The sequence below is a fragment of the Lathamus discolor genome, chromosome 2 (assembly GCF_037157495.1).
Source record: "Lathamus discolor isolate bLatDis1 chromosome 2, bLatDis1.hap1, whole genome shotgun sequence".
Classification (NCBI taxonomy): domain Eukaryota; kingdom Metazoa; phylum Chordata; class Aves; order Psittaciformes; family Psittacidae; genus Lathamus; species Lathamus discolor.
The window spans coordinates 101891083-101905008 of record NC_088885.1 but is presented as its reverse complement, the minus strand read 5'-3'; the positions used below and the strand labels follow the sequence as shown (position 1 = coordinate 101905008).

At 36.8% G+C, this 13926-nt stretch overlaps 1 long non-coding RNA gene across 2 annotated transcripts in view; it reads left to right on the top strand.

Annotated features, from left to right (window-relative positions):
• The first annotated feature begins 4781 nt into the window (after positions 1 to 4781).
• Positions 4782 to 13926, top strand: part of LOC136008516 (uncharacterized) — a 141469-nt gene continuing 132324 nt past the window's right edge. For both annotated transcript variants that reach the window (XR_010610119.1, XR_010610118.1), the window contains exons 1-3: positions 4782 to 4933; positions 5051 to 5127; positions 6395 to 6455. This is a non-coding gene — a long non-coding RNA (uncharacterized LOC136008516). The remainder of the gene's footprint in view (positions 4934 to 5050; positions 5128 to 6394; positions 6456 to 13926) is intronic.

The following is a 13926-nucleotide window of genomic DNA, read 5'->3' as shown; positions in this document are numbered from 1 at the left end:
GGCTCTTGTTCTCTGCCCCTGCAGCTTTTTCCTCACTTTTCTCCCTGTCTTCTCCTATTTCTGAGTTAGTGGTTTTTGTCACATTTCTTATGGTGCTTGTTAGACCTGAAAACTCATGAAATGAGAAGTCTATTACCTCGGTTTTGCCTTCTCTCATGTTTCTGTATAATTCATGCTTTTTTTCCATTGGTGGCCAGAGGTATTATAGGTAGTTAGATAAGAGAGCATTAAGCTAGCACTAAAGGGAAAAGGTAAAGTATTCCCTCTCTTTAGGATCAGTAAAATGTTAATGAATCTCACTGAATCTGTTGAAACTTACCAAGGAGTTAGAACATTCTTCGCACAAAATATTTCAACACAAACCAACGTAAGAGCACCAGGACATGCTGACATGTTTCTGACCATATATGAGAGAGTAGTTTGTACCTCATGGGTTGGTGAAAACATTTGAGGAGAGCAAGTAATCCTAGGACTAGGGTTTAAATCACAGATTTTGATCTGGGATGCACACAGTAGGAAGCATATCATCAATGACCTTTCTTGGAGTCATTGTGCATGCAATGGCCTGAGCAGCAATGCTTTGTTTTATGGGACAAGAAGCAACAGGTTTGGACACCCAGCAATAAACGGTACCTAATATTTACAATAGCATTCCATTGCTGTAGAAAAGCAACAACCATTTTGAGGAAAGCCAAAGTCAATTTTATATTGTGACAGCCTCCAGTAACTTTTTTTCTTTTTTTCTTTTTTTTTTTTTTTTAATTGCTGCGGGTGTTAGTAGACACAATGTTAATTTTGTCCCATTTTTCTAACTGGTTTTGCTCAGATGTTTAGTCTCACTCAAAATAGCTACATCTTTCTTCAAGTCCACCCATTAGGAAGTTAGTTGCCTGAAGAGGAAAGAGGTGCCTGAAGAGTTTGCACCGTGGTCCTCTGAGCTACAATGTTTCTTTGAACATCTAATCTATTTTGGTTTAGAATCACAGAATCATAGAAAACAACGCTTTGTCAAAAGTCAAGAACTAAAGCATTTTTTAAAATTCAAATATTTTAAAATGTTCTAAATTTATCATGCTTTTGGTCCCTGATAGCTTTTTCAGTGGGACTGGTGTTAAGACACAAAATAAGAAGGTATTTTGGTGAAACTATGAACTTTTAATCCTTGAAGAGTCATCTAACAAGAAATATTCTTCTAAATGTGAGCCATGTCTTGGTTATCCTCTATTGGTTATAGCTCTGAACTGATAATGGAAAACCCTAGCAATTACTTTTGAGTAACTAATATTTACTTTGTAACCAGGAAAAAAAAAAAAAAAAAGAAAGATAAAGATGCATAGAAATGAGCACTGGTTTATTTGAGAACTCAGCGCTATGGCTAAGATTCTGCCTGGAATGAAATTATTACTTCCTGAAGGAAAGGAGAGGTGCATACTTTCATGACTCATATTATTCTCAAAGGGAAAAAAAGAAGGAAAGTTTTGGTCAAACCTTCTATGTTTAGAAACTGAAAGTGGATTTTTTTCCCACTTCTGATAAAGCCAATTTGCAATTAGAAATATAAGTTGCCTTTGTTTTGGTTCTGTGGTGGCATTAGAGAAAACACCAAAGCAAGGAAAAATCACAATCTGAGCAGAGGTAGTCTCATATATTCAGGGAGAGAAGTCAATACTGAAGTTGCTTCAGTTTTCAGCAGCTTTTCTCATTTCTGGTTTTCATGGTATTTATCACTATCCACCCCTGTTTCTGCTTTATTCATTGTTTTTAAAGCAAACAAAGAAATATGAAACAGTTTCTGAAAGACTAACTTATCGCACAGTTTGCTTGGAGGGTAACAATATGCAAAGCAGATACAGGTCTGTTAGATATATAGCAGTTATAGCCCTGAGAAGATATGAAGTACCAAAAATAAAATTATTTTTTAACAGCATATAGGTAGATAAGTACAAATAATTCACAAATTACAGGTGGTATTGTGGAGAGAAGCTGTGTTCACTTTACTTCTCCATTCCATATCATGGGAGAAATTTTTATCTCCTACACTGTGTTTTCAGATATGTTTCACATTCTAAGAACGACCTGATCTTTGAAACTTTTATCATTCCTTTTGGGATAAGATTCAATATTAAACTGAGTTAGCTTTTGCATTCTTTTTTAAAAACTTTTCTTTTTCCCATTATAAATATTTCATAAAAAAATACAGTTTAAAGCTATTTTTTGATAGGCCATTGCACCTGCTACACTGCCTGCAGAAATCAACAGGAACTATTTCACTGGCATTTATGGACATTGGAGTGCAATTAGGCTTTATGACTTATTACTTCTTTTAGATAAAGTGATATTTTGATGTCAAGTTTCTGATACGTAAGCCTCATTTATCAGGTTATGCATACATTTACACAAAGTTCTGGCATATTTGCTGTAGTGGGGGAAATACTGCTGTTGATACTCTTAATTCCATGCCTTAGACTGTGCTGAAGTTTGAGCACATAATGAGGTGAGTTTGCTTTAAATAGGTTTGGTGGTTTTTCTGGTTTTTTTTTTTTTGGTTTTTTTTTTGTTTGTTTGTTTTTTTTTTTTTAATCTACGCACTTTTTACTTGCTTAGCCACACTTGTAAACATCAGCATTTCACTTGTGCTATGAGGATGCTACTGGGAAAATTATTGGAATCAGTTTGCCATCGTTGTGTGAAGCCTGTGCTGCTATTGCAATTCATCACCACCTAGGGATCTTGCTGTATTTAATGGGCTAAATTGACAAAAATGTTAATAAACCTCTGCAGAGAAATTCATCCATCAGCTGAATTTACCTTTCCAAAATGCCCTTTGTGAAAATACCTGGAGGCATACCACACAATTAATATAAAGCATAGGCACCAGTAAAATTTTATAAGGCTTAATCCTACAGAACAGTTTTTTTTAAATGAAGCCTTAAACATGCACTATCCTCTATTTCAAAGTGCATAAATAAATCGGGCCACGGTAACTGAAGTCTGAAAAGACAGAGCCTTTTGCACATCCTTGTAAGCATATTTATAAACTACACTTTTATGAATGAATGACATAAAGAAAATTGAAATCTCTAAACCACCATTTAATTTAAGTGGTTAAAAGCTTTAATTAGGAAAAGCATGACCTAAGTACAGTTTAAATAGAGTTTCAGAACTGTTTGAAGCACAACATGTGTCTTCACAGTTGAATTGCACACCAACAAAAATTAGCTTGAGAAACCAAGAACAGAAAATTGCAGCATACAAGTTAAGGCAGGGAAAAATAGACCACCCCTGAATGCTATGAACTAATATCTCCATAGCTGCCCTCAGGAGCCCAGATCTCAAGTGCTCCAGTTCAGAGGTGGTAACAAGGCACCTTGATTACAAGGCTGCTCTGAACTTCTAAATAAATCTTAAAACTGCTCTGACTTCAGAGTTAGAGCGTTACCTGAAGGACAAAGAAAACTTCCACTGAGACAAGGTGGGGAAATGTCTGACAGTATTTTCTTTGCCTTGTCTTTAGTAAGCTTCTGAGGTGGAGGCCAGGGCACGTAGCTACAACATAAATTAAAAATGCTTCCTGATTTTGACCCCAAGCCCACTAACTAAAAGGAAATTTATTACTTAGCAGGTTATAGAAAATGGTTGCAATGATGGCGTTATAAGTAAACATTCTGCAGCTGGTGGAGACCCCTCCAGTTTCACCACTAGTGCTGTGAATAACAGTGTTCCCTTCTGAAGTCCCAGCGTAGTGCTCAAAAATAAGTGGTGACTCCGGTTCTTCTATATGAAGATAGAGAGGGATTGCTTTCCCCAAACTGCTGTAGCTTGGTGTCATTGAAATATGCAATCTTACTGTATTGTAAAATTACATTTGATTACATAAAATATCCACAAAGATGATAGAAATGAAGGAAGGACTTTTATAAAGGGAAAAATAAGGCTATTCTAAACGTCAATAAAAGCTGAAAAATAACCAAAGAATAGAAGTTATTTTCATGTTTGGAAACAAACACAAAAGTTAACATCTGATATCACAACAGTATGTTAGACCTGAAACATGAATGCAGAATGAGATTAATAAGTGAAATAAATCCAGGGAGTGGAATGTTCGTAACCGCTGAGCTGCCAGGAACTGATGTGATCCACCTGCTTCCCTGTCAATGCATGTGAATGCATCATGATCACAAAAGCACCTTATATGTGTTGAAATGAAACATGAAAATATATCTAATTAGCCAATTATTAAGACAAAACCATTCAAAAGACACAATTAGTAGGGAGGAGAGCTTTTACATTACCTGGGGGAGAGGGAGGAAGTTAATCATGATTTTATTTTACTTTTTTTTTTCCTAAGGAAACAGCAAGGTTTTGACCAATTATTTCAGTAGATGGTTTTAAACGCAGAGGTTCAGTTGCTAATTACAGTCCTAACAGCAGAAGCTCCCTCTCCTGAAAGGATTTCTGCGCTGGTTCTGGGATAGGAGAATGAAGGCCAGGAGCTGATCTAAGCTCTGCCAGCTGGGTAAAGGCACTGTCACAACAGGGAGATTTTGGGGCAGGCGGATGTGGCACAGTCACAGCCCATTTTGATCCCATCCTCATGTCTCAAGTGTGGTGAAGAGTTATCAGAACAAAATATATTTCAAGTTTGGTATTTTTAAATGGATTTTCTTCAAAAGGAATATTAATAAAAATATAAAAATATGGGAATTGAAGAAAACTAACCCAACACAGAGTATTTTTGTATTACTAACTTTCCCCCTTTGTTCTTAAATTTTACAGGAAACAACTTTCAAACTGAGCTCTTATGTAAGATTCCTACAAGCTCAGACTGGTGAGTTATTTCTGTTTCTGATCTGTCAGAACAGCAAATACCGCTGCACCGGCCTGTGATGCCCACCTGCTTTCTGTAGCATTTCTGTCTCGTTGTCAGTCTCAGGTAAAAAAATATTTTTTTTTCTATTTCTCATCTGTTTTCATTCCTTCTCTTGTCCGTGATATCTCCTATACTTTACATATATTTTTTCCTTACTAACAATTTTTTCCTCTTTTGCAGGAACACTCTGAATGTGTTTGCTCTCTTCTTCCCACCTTACTGAATCCAGACATGCTGGTATTTGATTTAAATTTGAAGTAGGTGGTCATATGTGTCCATAAGGCTAAGACTTTCTAACACAGCTTTACAGTCAGTGGACTGTGAAGTCACTGCAGTATTGCTAATGTATTACCAGTACCACCAGAGACAATCTGGAGGAAAAACATCCTTGCGTCTGTCCTCTTTTCTTAACCAACCCTGGTAGAGTATAATTAACATCTGGACATCTGAATATTTTCTTATTTTAATGCATCCTATCTTCTTGAGAAATACTATATATATGCAGTTTGTTGTTAATCTGTGGGTGGATGTTTGTCCTTCTTAACTGTTTTAGCAGAAATGCTTTGGCATATACTGTAAGGTGACCAAATGATGAGAATCTGGAAGAAATCCAGAACACTTTATGCTATAATAGCAGATACTCTCAGTGGAGTTAAATTTTAGACCCTTCGTAGAGCATAGCAAAAGAGCTTCAGGGACTGGTGAGATCCAGACTGTGTCTGACGATCATAAACATTAAATATTGGTATTTGTTTCCAATTCTACAAGAATAAGGTATAATTATAATATAATTATAGTTTTATTATGAAATAATAGTATATTATTAAATATATTTAATAATATATCATTAAATAGTGATATAATTAAAATCTCAAAATAAAAAATAGTGTTAAAAATAGTATGAAGGAAAACACTGAGATTTTTTAGTTTTCTTTCTCACCACAGTCACCTTTCTTTCTCACCACAGTCACCTTTCTTTCTCATATAAAAATGCTGTTGGTTCTTTTTGTTTTGCTTTTTTGTTTGTGTTTTTGTGTGTTTTTTTCTTTTGTTTATTTTCCCCAGAGAATGTATCACTAAAATCCCCATCTACTGTTTTCAGTCAATAGTGTTATTCATGCACATATTTTTTTCTTAATACTTAAATGCTTACAGGCTTGACCAACACATTTTACATTTGACAAATAGCAAAATGTACATATTATAAACATCTTAATAAAAAAAATAATTTCTGAATTCTAAAAAGGGGATTCCATAAATTTAGACCTACCCTGAAATGAAAGCAATGACACTTATTTTAAAATCAAGATGGGCCTAAAATTATATGCTGCCTTCCTGTTTTGTGTTTTCTTTTTCTTTTTTACATAGTTTACTTTCTGTGCCTGTTGCTGTGCCTTCCCAGGAGAGATTAGAAGTAAAGTGAAAATATTTATTACTTTGTACTGCTTTTGGTAATTTTTTTGACTCTTTGTGTTCAGTTTTGAATAGTTTTCTGACTTCTTTTCTGGTGATTTTCTTTGACAGACATCTCCTTACCTCAGGAGAAAAGAATGAAAAAAACAAAACGATCTGCCCTACCACTGCGGTAAGAGGAAATAAACAGACATAAGTGCTTTCCTTTTTTTCCCCTCTCCATCCAGATCACTTATCTTGTTTGTCAATTATACAGTGGCTGTGTTAGGTCCTTAGCTGCAGCTTTGTGTACTCTGTGAGAGTTGCTTTATCGTTATCATATCAAAGACAAGGAAAATTGTTCCATAATTCAGTTTGCAGTTTCTGCAATGCCTGCACAAAAAAAAAAGTTTTAATGTCTTGAGGAAGGCAAGCATTCATCATGTAAAGTTATTAACATCTTTGTTTGCAGAGGAAGATTTTTTTTTTTTTTTTTTTTACTGTTTATGAAACAAAGTTTTTGCTGAGACTGATAGAAATGCTTAAAACAAATTGTGCTCCCTCTGTGCTCAACGGATGATTTCATCTGCTGACCTGCAAGCGATGGCATCTCCTAAGTTGCCTTGTGAGAACTACAAGGCTCAGCCAAAACAGAACTCTGTTGCTCTGACAACAAACATCTGGCAAGGTGCTTATTTGTTCTATTACTCTATAAAAACAATCAAAATATCACAAAGCTCAGTAAAATTTGTTTTCAAGCTACTAATTGAGCATTTTTAATATTTTCAGTGTATTGTGGCATAGTATATTATTTCATAAGTTGTTGTGGGAGACTAAAGACATTGCTTGGCTCATCTGAAATATCATTTGACATAATTGTACATTGACATTTGCCAGGCTTAATTTACAGTCAAAACACTGCTAATAGGGAGTGGAATTTTTCCTTCAGGGTCAAAATATGTGCTCCTTCCAATTGACCAGTTTTGGACAATTTTTTTTCCTCTCTTATTTCTTGTTTTCTTTTTTTCCCCCTTTGCTTCTTTTTCTTTCTTTAGTTCCTTCTTTTCTTTTTTTATTTTTTTTTTTGTGGTTTGCTTTTGTTTTGTTTTTCCTTCCCTGAAAGCAGCCTGTAGGTGATTGATAACTGATAGTCTTAATTTAATTTAGTCTTCTGGAGATTTGTATGAAGTCCACCTCTCTTACTCCTGCTTCTAAAGAGTGGGTTTCAGCTACCACACACCTTACTAGTGTCTCTAAAAGAAAAGGTTAATTATGTCTTGTACTGCTCAGAACCAAAGACATGGTTGTGCAGGCTCTGACAGAAGAAAACATCTACACACTTCCTTGAAGACTCTTTACTCAGAAAAAGCTTCTGCTGATCTCAGTATCTCATGCACTGTGGCTGCACATACATTCAGCTCCATTTGAATATGCGGTCTTCTGAACAGTGTGAAAGTAATTACACTAATTCAAGTGGAATGTAGTTTTTCCTGAAAAGACTGAAAGTGTGATACTGGGGCTCAGAAGTGGCACTGATAAAGGATAAACTTTATTTGACAAAATGCAAGAATTGTCAGTGCATGAAAATAATGGTGAGACAAATACTTATATTTTTGGTTTTTTTTTGGTTTTTTTTTTTTTTGCTTAATGACAATTCTTAATTGTTTTTAGGTTTGGGGCGTAAGTTCTTTCTTGTCAAAAATTACTCTTGATTATTTTTTCTTCAAGGAAAAATAATTGAAACTATTACAAAGAACAACCTTTTATACTTCAGGAAGCTCATTTAATAAAGGTTTCGGTTAGATAAGAGGAAGGAAAATGGGAAAATTGCTCTTCTTTAGAGGTGTGTTAATCCTGAGAAATTGAGTTAGAGGAAGACAACATGAACTATAATGTAATTAGTGTGATACTAATGTGGTTCACGTCAGGTACCATGAAGAAAATTAGAGGTGTTATGCAAAAAGAACACATATCACCTTCTCTCCTCTAATGAGCTAGGATAAAAATGATTTGAAGGTAGTTTGATTATGTGGCATCATGGGTTGTTCTTTTGTAAATGCTGAAATCCAAGTTCCATTCCCTGATCATAAGATCAGTATTTGATGAAAGAGCTCTACTGTTCTCATGTTGGGATATCAGTTTCTAAGATCAACTCTATTTGAGTACTATGCATCAACCATAGCACCTGGAATTTCATCACATTTGTTGTAGTTTAGAGGAGACACTGGCCCCCACTCTTCTGGAGGACCTACTTGTACATTTTTAGCTACATCCAACCACTCTCAACTGAGATTCCATTTCATTGGCAGAATCGCTCTGTTTGTTAAAAAAGAAAACAAAATTTTAGTTCTTAGATGAAATGCTCATTAAACAAAGGATTTGTAACAATGGGTTATTGCTGAGATGGCATTGTACACATGTATCCTTCTGTGTAAACTATAGGATATTTTTTTTCTATTATAAGGCGGGGTTTTGTTTGTTTTTTATTTTCTTTATAAATAGTATGAATGAGCATTGTCTCAATCTAGCTATACTTGTTTACATAACTTCCAAGACCTATTATGCATCTTCTAGAAAGAAAAACAGACATTGCTGGGTGTCAGCCACAGTTATTCTATTGATTTAGTTGAAGCGTTGCAATACCATTTCACCATTGTGAAAGTTACCTACTTTTACAATTATATCATAAGAATTAAGGTGACTTTTGATGGGTTTTTTTGTTTGGTTTTTTCTTTGGTGTTTTTTGTTTGTTTGTTTGTTTGTTTTTCTCCTTCCCTTTACTTTGGGACTAAAGCCAAATAAAATTCAAATTTCAGTGACTGAGAAAAAATTGCTGATAACTTTTTTTACATTTGTTTTTGGTTTTGAGTAATTTGCAAGTTCTTTGATAATGCTTTTATGAAAGCATCATGTGTGCACACAAGATGTACCACTGCAAAATATGATGTGGTAAAGACTATTATCTAATATTGAACTATATGCTTTATAAACTGTTCATCTATTTTTACTGGAGCTTAATTAATCTCAGTTAGAAAGTTTCTATATCTTTTTGAGGAATACACTGATACTGCTGAAGCCAGAAAACCAGTCATTTTTTAAAAATTCTTCTTTATGCTGAGTTGAAAATTTTCTGTTTTAAAAATGTATGAATAAATCATTACTATGGAATTAGTGTCACTACATTAGATGACACAGAACACACAGACCGAAAATGGGAAATCAGACAAGAGTGTTAAGGAGAAACCTGTGTCTATTTCAGATCAAATCAGTAACAGTGAATGAAGAAGGTACATGGACCTGTTAGTACATTTAAGTACATAGATATATGTAACTTTAATTATAGTAACCTTGTGTTGGCCAGTTTTCTAGGATTTTTTCCAAGAAGAAAAGAGGTAGTAAATATTTGCTCTTAATAATACAATAAGGAGTAAAGGTTTTATCCATAGTTCTTGTGGGGGTTAAATTACTGAAGCATGCATCAGAATTCTTTCTGTTGTACACAAATCCCCCCTAGATTATTCCAAAGATGATTTGTCATGTGTTGCTGGTGAAATCAGTAGATTGCATATAAACCAAGATACACAGAAAAAGTTAAATCACTTAAGTGCATGATGACAACAAGGTATTCTGAAGGCTTCAGCTGGCAAAGATAATGTCATTATTACTATATGCTGTCAGGCAGCAGCATAATTCATGTATAAAGGAAATCTCAACAAAATTAGTGTGGGGTTTTTGCTTAAATTTCAGTGGCATAAAATAATCAAAGTGATTATAGAAGATTTATTATTAACTCTTTTTTTTTCTTGGAAATTCTGATTTAAATGACAGAAAAAACCCCAAACTAGTTCTGCCTGTAAAGACAAAAGATTTAAATAGTGTTTACACTATGATAGCAGATCAACTTTCTCATCACCTAGAAAAAGGCAACTCCTGAGTGATAGTAATTATTTTTGTGAAATTTTAAAGAAATTCCTGAAATAATTATGAGATGAAAATGAGAAATTTATCAGAAGAGTGTCAGAAATGGAAAATACATAAAAATTAGACTTCATCATCATCCTTTCCTCTCATGTAATAAGACCATTTTATGTAGGTCTTATTCTATCTCTCATAGGAAAACTGAGGAACATATCAGTGAATTAATTAACTCTGCAGCTGTCATGCAAAAAGCTAGTATTAGCCATACAAGTTGAACCTTCTTCTCTTTCTCAGCATCAGTGTCTATTCCAATAAACTTCTTTGCTTTTTTAGCTGTGGTTTATCAAGAAAAATGATGAGTCAGAATGTCCTGGAAAAGGTAATTATTTTATTATATTTGGTCAGAGTAAACATCACATTCATTAAAAAGTCTGGCATATGTCCAGGTATAATCCAGAGACATTTCTGAGTGTTCTCCATAGGATTCAGCCTTTCAGTACTTTATTCTAGTGGTCAGATACACACTGGCTGGAAGTAAGCTGAGAAAAAGAAAAGGTATCCAATTTAGATGGCCCACAGATTGTATTAATGGGTATTACATATAATTTAACAGATTGGCATTCAACTTCTTTGAAAAATATTGATTATCAATAAAGGATGAAAATTCAGATAAGCACAGGCCTTCTAGTTCCTAAGGATGGAACATTTCTTAACTTCACATAAACTTTTGCACTACACACAAGGTGTAGTTACAAAATAAGAATTCTTCAGGTTTGTATTAAGTAAGTTTTTTAACTAGTTCACAATAATACACTGGTTCATAAAATCCTCAAATACAGGAAATATCAAGTAAGCATGCATTTATTTCTCATTTAGACGAGATGTTCTGACTTCACATTACTTTGATTTAAATCATTATTATACCGGTCTCTGAAGCACTTTGTATATTACACAAAACTCAGAAAGACGTATGTTAGTATGTAAGTTCATTTCTGGACTCAGCAGTTCTGTAGAGTTTGGTATTGCTACTCCTAGCTATATAAAGATAAGCTAGCATGACCTTCTTTATGTGGAATCTTATAGAATCATAGAATAGTTAGGGTTGGAAAGGACATTAAGATCATCTAGTTCCAACCCCCCTGCCGTGGGCAGGGACACCTCACACTAAACCATGTCACCCAAGGCTCTGTCCAACATGGCCTTGAACACTGCCAGGGATGGAGCAACTTCCCTGGGGAACTCATTCCAGTGCCTCACCACCCTTACAGTAAAGAGTTTCTTCCTTATATCCAATCTAAACTTCCCCTATTTAAGACTGAACCCATTTCCCCTTGTCCTGATGAAGAGTCCGTCCCCAGCGTCCTTATAAGCCCCCTTCAGATACTGGAAGGCTGCTATGAGGTCTCCATGCAGCCTTCTCTTCTCCAGGCTGAACAGCCCCAACTTCTTCAGCCTATCTTCGTACGGGAAGTGCTCCAGTCCCTTGATCATCCTCTGTAAGATAAAACATCCATATTTTATCTTAACAGGAAAAAAAATAATTGTTCTTAACACGCTAACTCAAGGTTAAAGTATTTTAAAAACTACAAAATCGTAACAGCAACAATAATACTATCAAAACTACAAACTTAAGCTTTGCTTGGTTGGTTCTACAAGCTCAAGACTGTTGCGTTCCAACTAGAAGGAAGTGCAGCAGGAGGGCCAGGAGACATCCTTGGATGGATAAGGAGCTGCTGAGGAAAATTCGAAGGAAAAAAAGAGAGGCTTATAAAAGGTGGAAGCAAGGAAAGGCAGCCTGAGAAAAATACAGCAATGTTGTCTGGGAAGCTAGGGACCAGGTTAGGAAAGCTAAGGCTCAGTTAGAATTAAACTTGGCCAGGAATGTGAAAGATAACAGGAAGGGGTTCTATAATTACATTGCAAATAAAAGACAGACTAGGGACAACGTGGGCCCTCTCTGGAAGCTATCGGGAGAACTGGCTACCCTGGATTTGGAGAAGGCTGAGGTTCTTAATGACTTCTTTGCCTCGGTCTTCACCAGCAAGTCCTCTGACCACACCACCTAAGCCTTGGAAGGCAGACGCAGGTACTGTGAGAATGAAGACCTTGGGCCCACTGTAGGAGAGGATCTGGTTTGAGACCATCTTAAGAACCCAAACGTACACAAATCCATGGGACCTGATGAAATCCATCTGCGGGTCCTGAAGGAGCTGGAAAATGAAGTTGCTAAGCAACTGGCCATCATATTTGAAAAATTGTGGCAGTCAGGTGAAGTTCCTGATGACTGGAAAAAGGGAAATATAACCCCCATTTTCAAGAAGGGGAAAATGGAAGACCCGGGGAGTTACAGACCAGTCAGTCTCACCTTTGTGGCTGGCAAAATCTTGGAGCAGGCTCTCCTAGAAAGCGTGCTAAGGCACATGAAAAACAACAAGGTGCTTGATGACAGCCAGCATGGCTTCACTAGGGGGAAATCCTGCCTGACCAATTTGGTGGCCTTCTATGACGGGGCTACAGAACTAATGGACAGGGATAGAGTTCCTGACATCACCTGGACTTGTGCAAAGCATTTGACACTGTCCCGCATGACATCCTCGTCTCTAAACTGGAGAAACATAAATTTGATGGATGGACCACTCGGTGGATAAAGAACTGGCTGGATGGCCGCACACAAAAGGAGTTGTGGCCTACGGCTCAATGTAAAGTTGGAAAACAGTAACGAGTGGTGTCCCTCAGGGATTGGTGTTGGGACTGATCCTGTTCAACATCTTTGTTTGCAACATGGACAGTGGGACTGAGTGCACCATCACCAAGTTTGCTGATGACACCAAGCTGTGTGGTTTGGTTGATACGCTGCAGGGAAGGAATGCCATCCAGAGGGACCTTGACACGCTTGTGAGGCGGGCTGATGCCAACCTTATGAAGTTTAACCATGACAAGTGCAAGGTCCTACACCTGGTCAGAGCAATCCCAGGCACAGCTACAGGTTGGATGGAGAAGAGATTCAGAGCAGCCCTGAGGAGAAGGACTTGGGGGTGTTGGTTGATGAGAAACTCAACATGAGCTGGCTTCAGCATGCACTCACAGCACAGAAAGCCAACCATATCCTGGGCTGCATCAAAAGGAACGTGACCAGCTGGTCGAAGGAGGTGATCCTGCCCCTCTATTCTCCTTTTATGGGACCTCACTTGGAGTATTGTGTTCAATTCTGGTGTCCTCAGCGCAAAAAGGACATGGAGCTATTGGAACAAGTCCAGAGGAAGGCCACGAGGATGATGAGGAGGCTGGAGCACCTCCCATATGAAGATAGGCTGGGAAAGTTGGGGCTGTTCATGCTGGAGAAGAGAAGGCTGTGTGGGGACCTCATAGCAGCCTTCCAGTATCTGAAGGGGGCCTACAAGAATGCCAGAGAGGCACTCTTCATTAGGGACTGTAGTGATAGGAGAAGGGAGAATGGGTTAAAGTAAAACAGGGGAAGCTCAGGTTAGATGTAAATAAGTTCTTTACTGTGAGGGTGGTGAGGCAATGGAACAGGTTGCCCAAAGAAGCTGTGAATGCTCCACCCTTGGCGGTGTTCAAGGCCAGGTTGAACAGAGCTTTGGTGACATGGTTTTATGTGAGGCATCCGTGTCTGTTGCAGTGGGGTTGGAACTATATGGTCTTAAGTTCCTTTCCTAACCATTCTATTCCTACAAGTTAAATAAGGGGAGCAATTAGCCCCTTTATAGAGGAAAAACTGGAGAAGC